At 41.0% G+C, this 16221-nt stretch overlaps 1 pseudogene; it reads right to left on the reverse strand.

The window, feature by feature from the left end:
- The window catches only part of LOC142324664 (glutathione hydrolase 1 proenzyme-like), a 50024-nt pseudogene that overhangs the window by 18772 nt on the left and 15031 nt on the right, over positions 1 to 16221 (reverse strand).

A 16221-nucleotide genomic window follows, 5' to 3' on the forward strand; every position in this document is an offset into this window, starting at 1 on the left:
ACACAACCTCATCTAGGAACTCCCACACAGTCCGACAATGCGGCTCTCGCCACACTGACTCGCCGTCAGTGTAAAGAGATTTCAGAAAGAACACTACACCCACCTTGCGATACTAAATGTAGGTTATCTTGCAGTGATAATATTTCACATTTACATAGGCAGGAGTTATTACAGTCCTATTTAAGGTTAGGTGATGTTATTCGTCAAAGGGATTACATATATCAAAACAAATGACAATAATTGAGCCAAAATATAGATATGCCAGAAGCGAAAGTGCTAGATCGTTAAATTATGCATATTCCTTCATAGTTGAAGATAAATATATTAGAGTGAGTAAATTATTTTTCATGAATGCTCTTAATATAAGTAATAAAGTTATTCAAACAACCGTAAAGAAAACCAAGCCAGATGGTCTTTCTTTTTCCTGTTTAGCCTCCGGTAACTACCGTTTAGATAATTCTTCAGAGGATGAATTGAGGATGATATGTATGAGTGTAAATGAAGTGTAGTTTTGTACATTCTCAGTTTGACCATTCCTGAGATGTGTGGTTAATTGAAACCCAACCACCAAAGAACACCGCCGGTATACATGATCTAGTATTCACATCCGTGTAAAAATAACTGGCTTTACTAGGACTTGAACGCTGTAACTCTCGACTTCCAAATCAGCTGATTTGGGAAGACGCGTTAACCACTAGACCAACCCGTTGGGTTAGTTTATATAATCTATCAATCGCTTCCTCACCTGCACTGCACAGTTATTCTGTCTATTCCAGAAGCCTTTTTGCCATTCAAATCTTTGGCAGAATAATAGTTTAAAATTATAACCAAATATTGGAATAATAGGTTACAAAATTTAGTTAATAGTTTATTTGTAATAGATTTTAAAATTAAGTAGGGTTTTGTGAACAGCGGACAACCCTGCTTATTTTATACTGTGCCGTCAAAATGAACTCTACTACAAAAACTGAACTGTAATAAACTGAAAATTAAAATTAAATGCTAGATGAAATTTTGATTATAATAGACTGCAGAATGTTTAGACAGTTCCTTAAATAATCTTCTGTACAAGTTATACAATAAGTAGGTCTCAAGGATGGACACCAGACATCATTGACTGATGATTTAAAAGGCATTTACTCTATTTCCATAAGTATTATTTTTTTACTTCTTTGGTACTTTTCAACTAACAGATGACAGTGGAGTAACAATTTTGAACATAAAATTAACAGTTTGAGCTTTTTGGCAATCTGGTAACTATTTCTTTATAATACTTTTTATGTTGTTTGATTAGGTTTTTTGCTGTTTTATTGAATCGCAGTTAGTTTGTAACCGATAAACAGTAAAGGGTTTAAAGTAATAAGATTTTAATATGCTCTGTTAGGTCTTTGATTTATAAAACTCATTAAAATAGCTTTTTCACAATTGTGTAGACCTTTTTAGTTCCAAAATCCCAAAAATTAAAAGCTAGCCGTGTAGATATTGACAGATATGAACATGCGTGCATATTAGGTAAAACCACCAGTAGTTGACACCTTAAGGATTTATTTGTCTGTTTGTTAACATTTCTTCAACCGAATTCACGGTAGGGGAAACTTAAAATTACTCATAGCTGCACAAACTATTCTTCTATCATATTGTCACAAGAATAAAATTAATAAAATGAATGTGAAAAATTTATTTTTTTTTTAAAACAAAAGAGGACAGGTTCAGTAGTTGACACCAAGCGAAAACAAGAATATTTAGTAGTTACACTTTTTATTTTCAGTAGTTGACACTCTATACAAAACTCTTTATTTTTTTACACTCTTTATTCATTTTACATATAAAATTATTATACACTATTATGATACACTCTTTAGTAGTTTATTTGTGTTCTGAAATGAAAAAAAAAAGGTTCAATAAGTGAATTTATGCCTACTTTGTATAAATACAGGAATGAAATGTATGGAAGTTGTAGAAAAATACAAAAATTAAATGTTAACATATTAGGTAACTTATGCCTATTCTCTAGTTAATTAAGTTAAGCAAAATTAAGATAGGTTGTGCAGGTTATTGGAATGCAAGAAGTAAATTCCATATTATAGAGGTAGAAGAATTTGTTTATTTGGGAAGTAGAATTACTAAAGATGGACGAAGCAGGAGCGATATAAAATGCCGAATAGCACAAGCTAAACGAGCCTTCAGTAAGAAATATAATTTGTTTACATCAAAAATTAATTTAAATGTCAGGAAAAGATTTTTGAAAGTGTATGTTTGGAGTGTCGCTTTATATGGAAGTGAAACTTGGACGATCGGAGTATCTGAGAAGAAAAGATTAGAAGCTTTTGAAATGTGGTGCTATAGGAGAATGTTAAAAATCAGACGGATGGATAAAGTGACAACTGAAGAGGTGTTGCGGCAAATAGATGAAGAAAGAAGCATTTGGAAAAATATAGTTAAAAGAAGAGACAGACTTATAGGCCACATACTAAGGCATCCTGGAATAGTCGCTTTAATATTGGAAGGACAGGTAGAAGGGAAAAATTGTGTAGGCAGGCCACGTTTGGAATATGTAAAACAAATTGTAAGGGATGTAGGATGTAGAGGGTATACTGAAATGAAACGACTAGCACTAGATAGGGAATCTTGGAGAGCTGCATCAAACCAGTCAAATGACTGAAGACGAAAAAAAAATTATTATTATATTCTCATAACTATGAAGTACAAGGATGTAGGGAGCTGAATTCCGGCTAGACAGGAACATTGAATGAAGCTACCTCTGACCAGCTAGTCTTCCATAATTTCTTGACTTTGTAATATAAAAGGCTTGGTTTCCACAGTATTTCAAGTAATTCTTCTTTAAGTAATTTCAAGTAATAGTTGGAGGCATTTGAAAATGAAAGAGGGAGTAATTCAGAAGTTGACACATTGTGACTCCAATAGTTGACAGGCGGTGTCAACTATTTGGTTTGAACATTTTTTAGAGGTTATAATACACGATTTTGCTTTGAAAGAAGTTAAATAACACTCAAATAAAGCAGAACTATCAAATTATATTATTACCCACAAGTTGACACCAAGTGTCAACTACTCAATATTATGTCATGTAAAGTTTCAGTAGTTGACACGACGCCCAACAGCCATTTTTTAAAAATTTTTTGGTTATTTTAAATAACTGTATGTACATTTTTGAGTCTAAAACAAAGTACTAAATACCTTCTTAATCAAAATTACAATTGGTGTTTAAATTTACAACGCTTATTTTTCAGCCTGTTCTTAGCAAACTCTACAACAAAATCGCAACAATCAATTAAAACACATGCACTGTTATCATCAGATGATTGTGGTGAGACTGCTGCTAAAGATGGTGGGTACAGTAGTTCACATACACACCATTAGAGAGCTACACTACACAGACAGACAAACATTAATCATCTAACACCTTTGTTTCTCTTGTTATTGTATTTTTTCGTTGTAGGTGTCAACTACTGGTGGTTTTACCTTAGAGGTTCCAACTTGATGTGTACATGCTTTTTGTAATTTGGTCTGCTTGCATAATATTCAGTGTGAGCTTCATGTTCAAACTATGATATGTTGGAACACGTCCTCTCAGCAATAGTCATAATGGGAATTACAGAAAGTCGGAATGGACTCATTGCTTCCTTCATAGACATGCTCTTGCAACAAAAAATATACTGGAAAATCTCAAAAAAATTCTTTGTAAAACTGTAAAAGTAGTTAATTTTATTATGATCAAACCATTACAGAACAGGCTATTTGGTAAACTATATGATGAAAAGTGCGAAAAGAAAAAATATCTTCTTTTCCATAGAGAAATCACATGGTTATATCAGGGGAAAATATAAATAAACCCGGTTATTGAAATTGGAAGATGAATTATAGTATTTTTCCAGAATGGCTGGCTTACTTACCTGATGTATTTTCGCATTTAAACCACTTGAATAAGAATTTACAAGGACGTAATTAAAAAATTCTATTAACCAAGTTCACACTTTTATTAAGACGCTTGATATCTGCATTATTTGTATTCAAAGCCAACATTTTCATATGTTTATACTCACTTCTTATAATACTGAGAAAAATTTGGATGAAGATGCATTTGTGTGAGCTAAAACTTCAGTTGGCAGAATATATCCCAGAAGATAAAAATGATTTCTCAAAGAGATCCAAACATGGCACTGCTTGGTATAATAACTATATATATATTTTTTTAAAAACAGCTTACCAAATTCCAATTTGTTTTCCTTGAGTACTTTTGTGTCAAAAATCTTAACTAGAATTCTATACAGAAGAATTTAGAGAAGAGTGGCAAAAGTATTAGGAGAAGACCGATTTAGTTTCAGGAATAGTATAGGGACAAAGGAAGCAATTTTAGGCCTCAGATTAATAGTAGAAGGAAGTTTTAAGAAAAACAAACCAACATACTTGGCGTTTATAGACCTAGCAAAGGCATTCGATAACGTAGACTGGAATAAAATGTTCAGCATTTAAAAAAAATTAAGGTTCAAATACAGAGATAGAAGAACAATTGCTAACATGTACAGGAACCAAACAGCAACAGTAACAATTGAAGAACATAAGAAAGAAGCCGTATTAAGAAAGGGAGTCCGACAAGGATGTTCCCTATCATCGTTACTTTTTAATCTTTACATAGGATTAGCAGTTAATGATGTTAAAGAACAATTTAGATTCGGAGTAACAGTACAAGGTGAAAAGATAAAGATGCTACAATTTGCTGATGATATAGTAATTCTAGCCGATAGTAAAAAGGATTTAGAAGAAACAATGAATGGCATGGATGAAGTCCTACAAAAGAAAATAAACAAGAACAAAATAAAGGTATTAGAAATAACAAAGATGGACCACTGAATGTGAAAATAGGAGGAGAAAAGATTATGGAGATAGAAGAATTTTGTTATTTGGGAAGTAGAATTACTAAAGATGGACGAAACAGGAATGATATAAAATGCCGAATAGCACAGGCGTATCAGAAGTATAATTCCTTTACATCAAAAATTAATTGAAACGTCAGGAAAAGATTTTTCCTGACGTTAAAGTATATGTTTGTTGTGTCACTTTATATGGAAGTGAAACTTGGACGATCGGAGTATCTGAGAAGAAGCTTTTTGAAATGTGGTGTTATAGGAGAATGATAAAAATCAGATTGTGGGATAAAATGACAAATGAAAAGGCGTTGCGGCAAATTGATGAAGGTAGAAGCATTTGGAAAAATATAGTTAAAAGAAGAGACAGACTTATAGGCGACATACTAAGGCATCCTGGAATAGTCGCTTTAATATTGGAAGGACAGTTAGAAAGAAAAAATTGTGTAGGCAGGCCACATTTGGAATATGTAAAACAAATTGTTAGTAATGTAGGATGAGGGGGTATACCGAAATGAAACGACTAGCACTAGATAGGAAATCTTGGAGAGCTGCATCAAACCAGTCAAATGACTGAAGACAAAAAAAAAAGAGTACCTTTGACTATTCTGCCATCTTAAAGAGAAGTATAATTATGATTAATATATATATATATAAATTATAAACCTACATAATTAAATTATATATATATATATTAAAATTGATTGTCATTTTGTTAAAATTCGTCAGAAGGTAAAGTTTGAAGTCTAAGTGACTACGTCTGTTTTGTAATAGTTTCTCAATTGTTATTTCTTCTAAATTGTTATAGATATCAATTGACAAACTATTAAAACACAGTGAAGGAAAACACTTACGGATAGTGCTATCGAAGAACGCATTACTTATCAGTAGACGCGTAGGTAGATGACTGTATTTCTTATCTACGAAACAAATTACCACACGGTTTTGCTTTTTTTGAACACAGTAAGTTTGAAGTGTGCAACTCCTTGCCCATATCCAAGATTCATCACCAGTAATAACATATTTTAGAAAAACAGCAACGGTTTCAATTCGCCCTAGAAGATCGCGTGACACATTTCCACCCTATTGTTTTTCTGTTCAACAGTGAGATTTTTTTGGGATCTTTTTTGCAGAAACATCTTTCACGTCCGATTTGTTTGTCAAAATTTGATGGACTGTGTTGTAAGGTTGAAATTCAATTGTTCAGCAATCATTGTCGTCACTTTTTGTCGTTAACGGGTCTTACAGTGCGTGGATTGTCTGTAAATGATTTCCGGCCATGCTTTAAACCGCCTAAAAACTTGGGGTAGTCACAGAGCATCATCTCTTCATTTCAATTTTTAATTTTGTTAAAGTTTCAGTAACATTCTCATACAGTTTAACGCATAACCTGATCGCACAACGTTGCTTATAACTTTACAGCGTTGCCAATTTGGCTGCCAAAAAAACTAGTCTCATTATTACAGATGTTTTATATCGCTTAACTTTTTTTTTTAGGGTCAGAATAAGAAGCTTGTTGACCCGGTGTCAAATGAAAAACTAGAAAATAGTAAAAGATCTTTCTGCAAGGTTCCTTTTTGATGGCTATACAATAAGCCAAATAGTTAAAGAAAATATAAAAATATTTACCTCGATAACTCCATATTCGTAACTGATTTCCATAGGATAGAGTCGGTGATGAATTCTACTCTCATCAACAGCTTCTTTTAACGTTCTGTTAAACCACGTGTAACTAGTAATCACCTATTCAATAAAATACAATTAATAACCGAATAAAATTTATTTAATATTTTATAAAATATACGTTAAAGCTAAACCTAGTCGACAGAAATTGTTACGCAATCATCATCAGTAGACTGATGGAAAAGTACATGTGATACGGTCTATGAAACCTGAATTCTGTAAGTCGGCACGCGTTATTTTCCAGAACAGCAAAAATTAACAAAAAAAAAAAATTGATTTTTAGGTTTTAACATCTGTCAAACGAATTCAATAACTAAATTCAAATATTTCCGCTTTTAAAATACCAAAAGCGGATCTTGAAGTACACACGGTGCATTTTAGAAACCACGTCACAAGTCAGTAATGTGACTTACTGAATTTTGTTTCTTCAAAGCATGTTGCGATGAAAGTACCGTAATATTTTTATTATGTTAATCCATTTATACGAGACTTATTTTTTAAATAAAAAATATTAATTACTAGTTTCAGTCGAATTATTTAACACAAATTTTACTACTATTTTTATAAAGTTGGTAATGACAGCCAGATGTCTTCATTTCTTCAAAATTTTTACAATTTTGTGTTTTATTAGAAACTGTGAAAACTAGAAATGTGAGTTTTCCTACTTACGGCGTGGTTTCATAGACTGCATCACATTTACAGGGTTCGGCTTATAAACCTGACGATTTTTCAGGGATAATAATAAACTGTGTTTCGTACTATTTAATACATCTAATTAAGATCAATTTTTCAATTTATAGAGAATTTATATATATATATATATATATATATATATATATATATATATATAGAGAGAGAGAGAGAGAGAGAGAGAGAAAGGGAGACAGTGACAGAGAGAGACGTAGATTTTTTTTATTTGAATATTATGTCATCCAAATATTTTCCATCACTCCTCACACACACATAACCTTGTACTAAAATTTGACATTGCACGCTCAATCATCGCGATGATTGAGCGTGCGAAATAAACGCTGTGTTACAATAACTGAGTCATTAAAATAGACTTCAATCACAAACGTTTGTTGTTTACCGGACCATGACATACCGGCTACTGAAACAGCATGAATAGACCTGTCGATGTACAACACTTCCGTCTTCTCATTGACAGTGGTGCCAACATAACAATTACTACAAAATCGTCAGATTTATATGCCGGACGCTATAAAAAACCTATAAAAATTGAAAAACAAATAATTGCTCTTGTTCTAGACAAACCCGATACAAAAAATGTGAATATAGTTTAAACATATCTAAACAATTTAAATCACTAATCCAGATACCCTTCTTCTTTTTCCTGTTTAGCCTCCGGTAACTACCGTTTAGATAATACTTCAGAGGATGAATGAGGAATTGTTTACATACAATTCAGAAGAGTGAGTAGAAGATACTTTTTTGTGTTTCATTATATACTATTGAGGTTATAATAGTATAATATTATAATATTTCTTAGCGAAATTTTTCTAAGTTAATATACAGGCTCATACAGGCGTGTTTATTGTAGTAAACAAGGACTTGTAATTATTCTCTCGTATTACCGTCGTACTAGTAGAGATTTTTTCTAAGTCCTCAGAGCTGTTTTAATAGGGAATTACATTTCTACTAATATCTCGAGAACTACCCACTCGATTTCCTTCCTACCTGGACATAAATTCGTCCCAAAACCTTCCCTAACCCCCTACCACCACGACCCCCCCCCAAATTTTTTGACCCCATTTTCGGTCACATACATTTTTCTTACCCCCTCAACATCCCCCAAATTTTTTTTGGGGGGCCCCTTCCCCGAGTGGGTACTCGTAGAACTTGGGACGGCCGCCTGAGTACAGTACTATATCATGCGAAGACGCGGTTCACTCCCTATGGATGGGACATCCGCCCAAAGTAGCAGCAGCATGACAAAATCGGCGACGGTCAAGAAAACTGATCTAAAAGGGAAGAAGAGGCTCCGTCAAGGATCTTCCGAGGAGGAAGAAGAGGCACCCGATACAGTGAGCAGTCTAGCATACCGATTGGGTCTGATACTGATATCGTTGAAACAGCATTTAGGCCCAGGTTTGAATAAGTACATTGCGACCCATGAACAGGATCTAAGGCGAGTATACGAGGGACTGAATGCGCTTTCCGAGCTGTCCTCTCCAGACACAAAGACTTCCCAAGCTACCCAAACGGACCCTATTGCGGGTGACGATTACATGGAGTATATTTTGACCAGCGATTTGAGTGATGAAGAACTCATTGAGCTCCTTCCTAAAAGGTTGCCTAACTCACTTAGGGGCAAGCTAAAGTTGGTTACTGACCTTCCACCTGAAGTCAAAGACATTTGTACTCTTAGAGATTTAAGGAGAGTAGGTGAGCAGGATATAGGTAACAAGCTCGCAGCTGGTGACATCATAAAAGACGAAATAACTCTAATAGGAGACCAAACCGTTGAAGAAAAGAAGAAGAAATTTAAGATACATTATGACTCGGGAGCCCCGGAAAAGGAAACCCTTTCTTGTTTATTGAAGGCGTTCAAAAAGATAGCTATACAGTCACCAAATTCAGCGTACATACTGCCTTCGGGCAATATGGGAAATTTTGCCAAGAAGATCATATCCTATATCTTCAGAGCAAGGGAAACACCTGTATATGTGTTAACTCTCCAAGGGGATGGTGGGACCAGGCACATCGGTAATAATCAAATCCCGATAAAGAAGGCTACTCCACCGGCGGAGCAAAGCCGAACAGTGATTGTTAAGGCGGAAGGAAAAACGTACGCGGAGCTCCTCCGGTCCATGAAGGATGCTGTCACCAGCGAGGAGGCAAATAACGTCATCTCATTGCGAAAGGGCCGTAACGAGGAGCTCCACGTTAGGATACAGGGTGCAGAGAAAGCGGAACAATTTACATCTATCCTGAGGGACAAGGCTGCCGACCTTCACGTTGATATAAAAAGCAGAGCTGGAAGGAGAACTGTTGTGCACATCCGAGATATCGAGCATGACACAACAGAGCAAGAGGTTATGGCTGCCATTATAAAACGCGTGGGTTCTAGCGAGGAAGTCAAGATAACATCCATGAGGAAAGGTTTTGGCGAGACACAAAATATTACGGTCATGACCTCTTATAGAGCGGCATGCAAACTGGTCGAGGAAAGAATAAGAATCGGATGGATTAGTTGCCAGGCGTACATCCGGGAAGATGAAGACAGGTGCTACCGTTGTTGGGGCACGGGCCATAGAAGGCACGAATGTAAGGGCCCAGATAGGCTCGATTTGTGCTTCAACTGCGGTAGCAGAGGTCACAAGATAGCGGATTGTCTTGAACCTAAGCAATGCCTCGATTGTAAGAGCGGTGAACACAGGACTGGAGCATGGCAATCTAAGAAAAAATTGCATGATTAGGACTATGTTAGCGAATGCCAATAGGAGTATTCTCGCTCACGACTTAATTAGTCGTGTTGTTGCAGACAAGAACGTAGACCTCCTTGTGGTCACCGAACCCAATAAATATGAAGCTGCCAAACTTGGATGGACTGTTGATATGTCGGGAGATGTTGCCATTATGGATGTAAGTCATAGTATACAATGGAATTTCAAGGTTAGAGGTAGTGGCGTGGTGTCTGTTGAAACCGAAACAACTCTATTCGTGGGTGTGTACATTTCGCCCAACATTGCGATCGCGGACTTTACTAACTTCATCGACACTTTACAAGGTGTGATTACTAATTCAACCAAGAGGATCGTAATGTTGGGTGATTTTAACAGCAAAATGGTGGCGGCTGGCAGTCGACACACCAACAGGAGGGGACAGATCCTTGCCGATCTCCTGGAAACTGCCGGCTGCATCTGCATTAATGACGATACGCCCACGTACGTAGCGAGAGGTCATCGGTCGGTGCTTGACCTCACCATCCTGGACTGTAGGTGGAGGAGGAATCAGTACCAGTGGATGGTTCTCTCAGAAGATATAGCGAGCGATCACTGCGCCACTATCTTGGATCTGAAAGACGTAGATTTCAGGCGTGAAGTGCACTCCCCCCCCCACCGAGATTCTCATCAGTACAAATAGAGCAAATCGTCAACAGGACTGCAAGTAGACTGTCTGATAGACATCAACAATCACCTGAGGCTTTATCTAATATAATAAAGCAGGAAATGGACAGAATGGCAGCTAACAATACAAGGAGGCGCTCCGTATATTGGTGGACTGCTGAAATTGAAGCAATGAGACAAGAGCTCCAGTCCCTTAGGAGAAGGAAACAACGTATTCTTAGAAATAACAGAGAAGGGTACCAGGAAATAGCCAATAGATACCTCGAGGCAAGAAGAACGCTCAATAAGGCTATTAAGAGACGTAAAAAGGATTGCTGGATCAGGCTCTGCGAAGAGCTTGACAGCAATCCCTGGAGCCAGGCATTTAGCGTAATTTGGTTAGCTGGCATTTCTCCCGCCACCACCCCATTCGGTCGCCCTAGAGCATAGACCAAATGTACTGTGCCAATAAACGGCTACTGAGCCTCGAAACAGATTTGCGACCTCGTTATCCTAATTGCTCCTAATGAGCTCCTATCTTGCGTGAGCGGTTAAGCTGGGCGCCGTACAGCACCCGCCTATGTGTCCCTACCGCTCACTTGTCACATTAAAACTAAATCGGGGAGGCGCACCCCTTGTTACAATTAAAACAATAAAAGTTACAAATTAAAAGACGGCAATTTAAGCCGCCACGCCTCGGTCGCTGTTTGCCAGCTAGTGTCTGTCCACCATTTAAGCGCTTGGAGCTTTATTGGCTGATGGCAGCCATTATTTCCAGGAAGGTTTTCACCGACACGCCACAGGAATCAATTATTCCCCATTAAAATTAACTTATACTACCGATGACGGTTGAACATCGGAACCTCATCGAGGAACTCCCACACGGTCCGACAATGCGGCTCACGCCACATTGACTCGCCGTTTATGAGCGGCCAGTTTTCCCCCTGACCTCTAAGTTCCAGGGTGGCCCGGTCTCTGGCCCCCCCAAGAGCAGGGCAGTCGAACATTAGGTGTTCGTTCGACTGGACCTCCCCACAGACGCACAACTCATCAGGCGCTAGGCGAAACCTGAACAGATATTGCATCAAATTCACGTGGTTGGTGAGCACTTGGGCACCCGCCGCCCTTAAAAATGAACTTGAGGCATACCATCCCCCCAGATCCTGTATAAATCTATACAGAGATCTTCCCTTAGACGTGGTGTGCCATTCATGCTGCCATGCCTCCATCGCGAGGCCCCAAAGCCTCTTCCGCAGGCGGGAAATGGGCAACTGTTCGAAATTTAGACCCGGTGCATTGTGATCACCGTTCCGTTCCGGTTCTAGCCCGGCCCGAAACCGTATCCCAAATACCTCGGTTTCCCGACCTCTTCGCAACTTCCACATGGCTGCTCGAACTTTCACCACTAAATCGATTGGGAGAGCCTTTCCCAATACGGTAGTAGCATCGTAGGAGGTTGTTTTAAAAACACCAGTGCATACAATTAAGGCTCTGCGCTGGGCACTCCTTAAATTTAGAAGCAGTGCTCTATTTCTATCCAACCTATGCGCCCAAACTGGCGCCGCGTATGCAATCATAGACTCGAAGACACCTCGGTACACTAAGTACATTTGGCGACCAGAAAGCCCGTAGTCTTTCCGAGCAATCCTTCTAAGTTTGTGCATCACAGAGACGGCGTCCGCCGCAACTTGTCTAATGTGGTTGCTAAAAAGCAACTTATCATCAAACAAAACACCTAGGTACTTATGAACCCTTACTCGGCTGATTACACAGCCTTTATACTTAATGTGGGGGTTTCGACTGCATGATAATTTGTCTGCGCCCTTTAGAAGCATAAACTTCGTCTTGGGCACAGAAATCTTTAAATTTTGCATGTCCATCCAGCCTTCGGCGGTTGACAAGGCCGCCTGCGCTCTACTTTCCAGCTGTGGTCGTGAATTTCCACGAACTAAAAGGAGACAGTCATCGGCGAAAGCCTGGGCCGTGACTCCTTCTGGGAATGTCAACCCCAGAAATCCATCGAACACCAGGTTCCACAGCAGGGGACCGAGAACGGAACCCTGCGGGCTTCCCCTGGTGACGGATTTTTCCACAACTAGGTGCGCATCTTTAAACAGGGCCGTACGGTTAGACAAATAGTCTCGTACCACGGCCTGTATGGCTTCGGGAACATCGCGGCGTTCCAAAGCATAGAGGACAGAACTCCAACACAAAGAAGGAAATGCTGCCTCTATATCAATAAAAATAGCCAAAACATATTTGCAGTCGGCGCTTTCCACCTCGGTAAGAGCATTTAAGATGCAATCCTCGGTGCCAACCCCTTTCATGAAGCCATATTTAGAATTTTTAGCTGTAATTTTTGAGCTGTATTCTAAATCGAGGCCTTTTATGAGGCCTCGATTTAGAATACAGCTCATATCGATGCCTTCCTCGAGCCGTTCCACAACCAGCCTTTCCAGCAACTTGCCGAGAACCGGCAAGAGGCTGATGGGTCGATAACTGCCGACCTCACCAGGATCCTTTCCAGGTTTCAGGATTACCCTTACCAAAGCCACCTTCCAGCAAGCCGGAAAGCAGCCCCAGTTTAGGCATCCCGTGAACAGTCTGCCCAGTGGCTCTCTTATGACAGGCAATAAATGATGGAAAATATCCGGGTCAAGTTGGTCAATCCCCGGTGCCTTCCCTAGTGCCATTCGAGAAACCACTCGGTCTATATCTTCGGGTTCCACGGTCCGAACGCCAGGGAATGGTGTTTCACCCGCCCTAACGCCGATTTCCGCTTCCCCCTCCGGAGCATCTGGAAACAGAGTATCCAGGAACGCCCGGTAAGTCGCCACAGATGTTAATGTGTGGTCACGACCACCTAACCCGCACCGGACACTGGACAACACGTGCAATGGCTTCGGTCGGTAACAAGCCTTCGCGAGCTGCCAGGGATCGCGCTGCAATTCCCGCATGGAGTCTTTCCAAAACTTGAGTTTGGCTTCCTTGATGGCGTGAACATATTCGTTACGGGCGCGCCGGAAGGCCCGCAGACGCTCAGCGCGCACGTCGTTGACAGTGATCCCCGTTAGGGGGCAACGCTGGTATCTTGCCCGAGCGGACCTCACTCTTGCGCGCAGCACACTAAGGTCAGAGGACCACCATTTCTTGCCGGGCCTCCGTCTGCCTTCCACAGACGACCCCCCGGAAAATGGGGTCATGACGGCTCCAGGCACGCTCAGATCAGCGGACTGGCTGCTTGTGACGGGTCCGTCCATTGGCCTAGGCCGCCGTAGGACCACGTCGCAACCAGTCTTGATGGCCCGGCCGATTAGCTCCGCCATCAATTCCACCTCCTCTCTCGACTCCATGCTCCACCGCAACCCCTGCAATGCAGCATCGCACACCCGCCTAAGCCTGTGTCGATCCAGGCCCCTTAGGTTGTAGCGACCTGGATTTGGTGCCCTTGGACCGCCTCCGTAAGCGATTTCATAGGTTATAAGCCTATGGTCGCTCACACTGGCCTCGGGCCAGACAGTCCAACTACCTATCCTTCGAAGCAGACCACCCGTCACCAAGGTGACGTCTATATAACTTTCTCCCAGTTCGCTAGAGAAAGTTGGTGGCTGTGGAGCCAAGTGGCAATGGAGCCAGGCATATCGTATTGTGACCAAAAAGTTCGGGAGACGTATGCCTATCCTCAATAAGACCAGTGTTGCAAGGGAGGTAGCCAGGTTGTTCCCGCATACAGTGCCTGATATCGTGAGATCCACACCTTGCGACAATAGAAGATTCACCATGGAAGAGCTGCAACTTGCGGCGAGGAGTTTGGCAACCAAAAAGAGCCCTGGCCCGGACAAGATTCCCGCGGCAGTGATCAAGGGGCTGGTTCAGAAGGCTCCCTGGGAGATGCTCGAGATTGCCAGCCATGGCATGGAGAACGGAGACTTCCCCGACTGCTGGAAGGAGGCCAGAGTGGTATTCCTACCTAAAGGCACCTCTTCGGAGGAAGATATAACCTATAGACCCCTGAGCCTCCTTAACATGATGGGGAAGCTAGTAGAAAAGATGCTGGCTCGCCGCATCATCAAAGAACTAGAAGAGGGAGCCGGAATCAGTCCTAACCAGTACGGGTTTATGCGGGGGCGATCCACCGTGCAGGCTATCTGCCGAATTTCGGGATGGGCCGACGAGGTGAAGAGAGGCACTTGGCGAACCAGGAGAATTCCACTGATGCTATCACTAGACATAAAAAACGCGTTCGGGGCTATTGGTTGGGGTCATATTAATGACGCAATTGCGGCTAGGGGCCTCAGCCCGTACCTGCGTAGGCAAATTGAATGTTACTTGTCCAACAGAGGATGTCTGGTGGAAGCACAGGAAGAAACAGTACATTTTCAAATGCACGGTGGAGTTCCGCAGGGCTCTGTTTTGGGGCCGTTGTTGTGGCTGGTGATTATAGATGAACTCCTTCAGAAGGAGTTTCCTGTCGGCGTTCAGGTTGTGGCTTATTCAGATGACCTTGCAGTCCTCGTAGAGGGAAGGACGGTCTTGGAGGTGCGGGAGAGGGTGTATGCGGCCATCGACACTATACAGGAGTGGTTGAGGTCCAGGGGGTCTGCAACTGTCTACGGAAAAATGCCGGTGTATTGCCTTTACGGGTAGAAGAGTGCTAGAACCGTTCAATATTTCCATCAACGGTCATGCTATAGAAGAAGCGAATAACATCAAGTACTTAGGAGTTATCCTCCAGAAAAACGGTAGATTCACCGAGCACATAGTCAATGTATGCAACAAGGCAGAAAGGATGATAAAAAGTCTAAACATCATTATGTCATCGCAGAATGCCCCTCGGGCCTCAAAGCGCCGTTTACTGGTGACCACCGTCGTGTCTTCGCTTATGTATGCCGTTCCGGCCTGGTGGCGCTCTATCGCCATCAGGCGCAACAAAGAGAGACTGGCGAGGACGCACAGGTGTGTGCTCCTAGGTGTTGTGTCCGCATACAGGACAGTGTCCTATGCCGCCCTGTGCGTGTTATCGGGTACACCTCCTATTGACCTAATCGCAAAAAAGAGGGTGGAGAGGGCACAAGGCAAGCCAGAACAAGAGGTCAGGGATGCCGTTTATAATATCTGGCAGGAAAGATGGTCGCAGGAAGCTGTGGGTCGATGGACGAGAACCCTCATCCCCAACATCAAGCCGTGGTTGTCGAGAAGATTTGGTGAGGTTGATCATCACCTATCGCAGTTTTTTACAGGACACGGTTCCTTCAATAACTACCTGCACAAAATAGGCAAGAGAGAAGAGCCGATTTGCAACTACTGCAACGAGATAGATGATGCTGAGCACACCTTTTTTGAGTGCAATAGGTGGGACACACTTAGACATAGTAAGGCACTCACAGGTATAACTCCAGAGACAACAATAGACTACATGCTAAGAAGCGAGTCAAACCGGAATAATTTTGCTAGTTTTGTTAGACAAGTTGTTCTACAGAAATACTCCGATGAGAGAAGACAAGGTGTTGGCTAGAATAGGACCGGGTGGACAGCCTTGCCGGTGAGGTCCAGCATGCTGCGGTGCGTCGGCACTGATGAGC

The sequence above is a fragment of the Lycorma delicatula genome, chromosome 5, assembly GCF_047948215.1.
Source record: "Lycorma delicatula isolate Av1 chromosome 5, ASM4794821v1, whole genome shotgun sequence".
Taxonomy (NCBI): domain Eukaryota; kingdom Metazoa; phylum Arthropoda; class Insecta; order Hemiptera; family Fulgoridae; genus Lycorma; species Lycorma delicatula.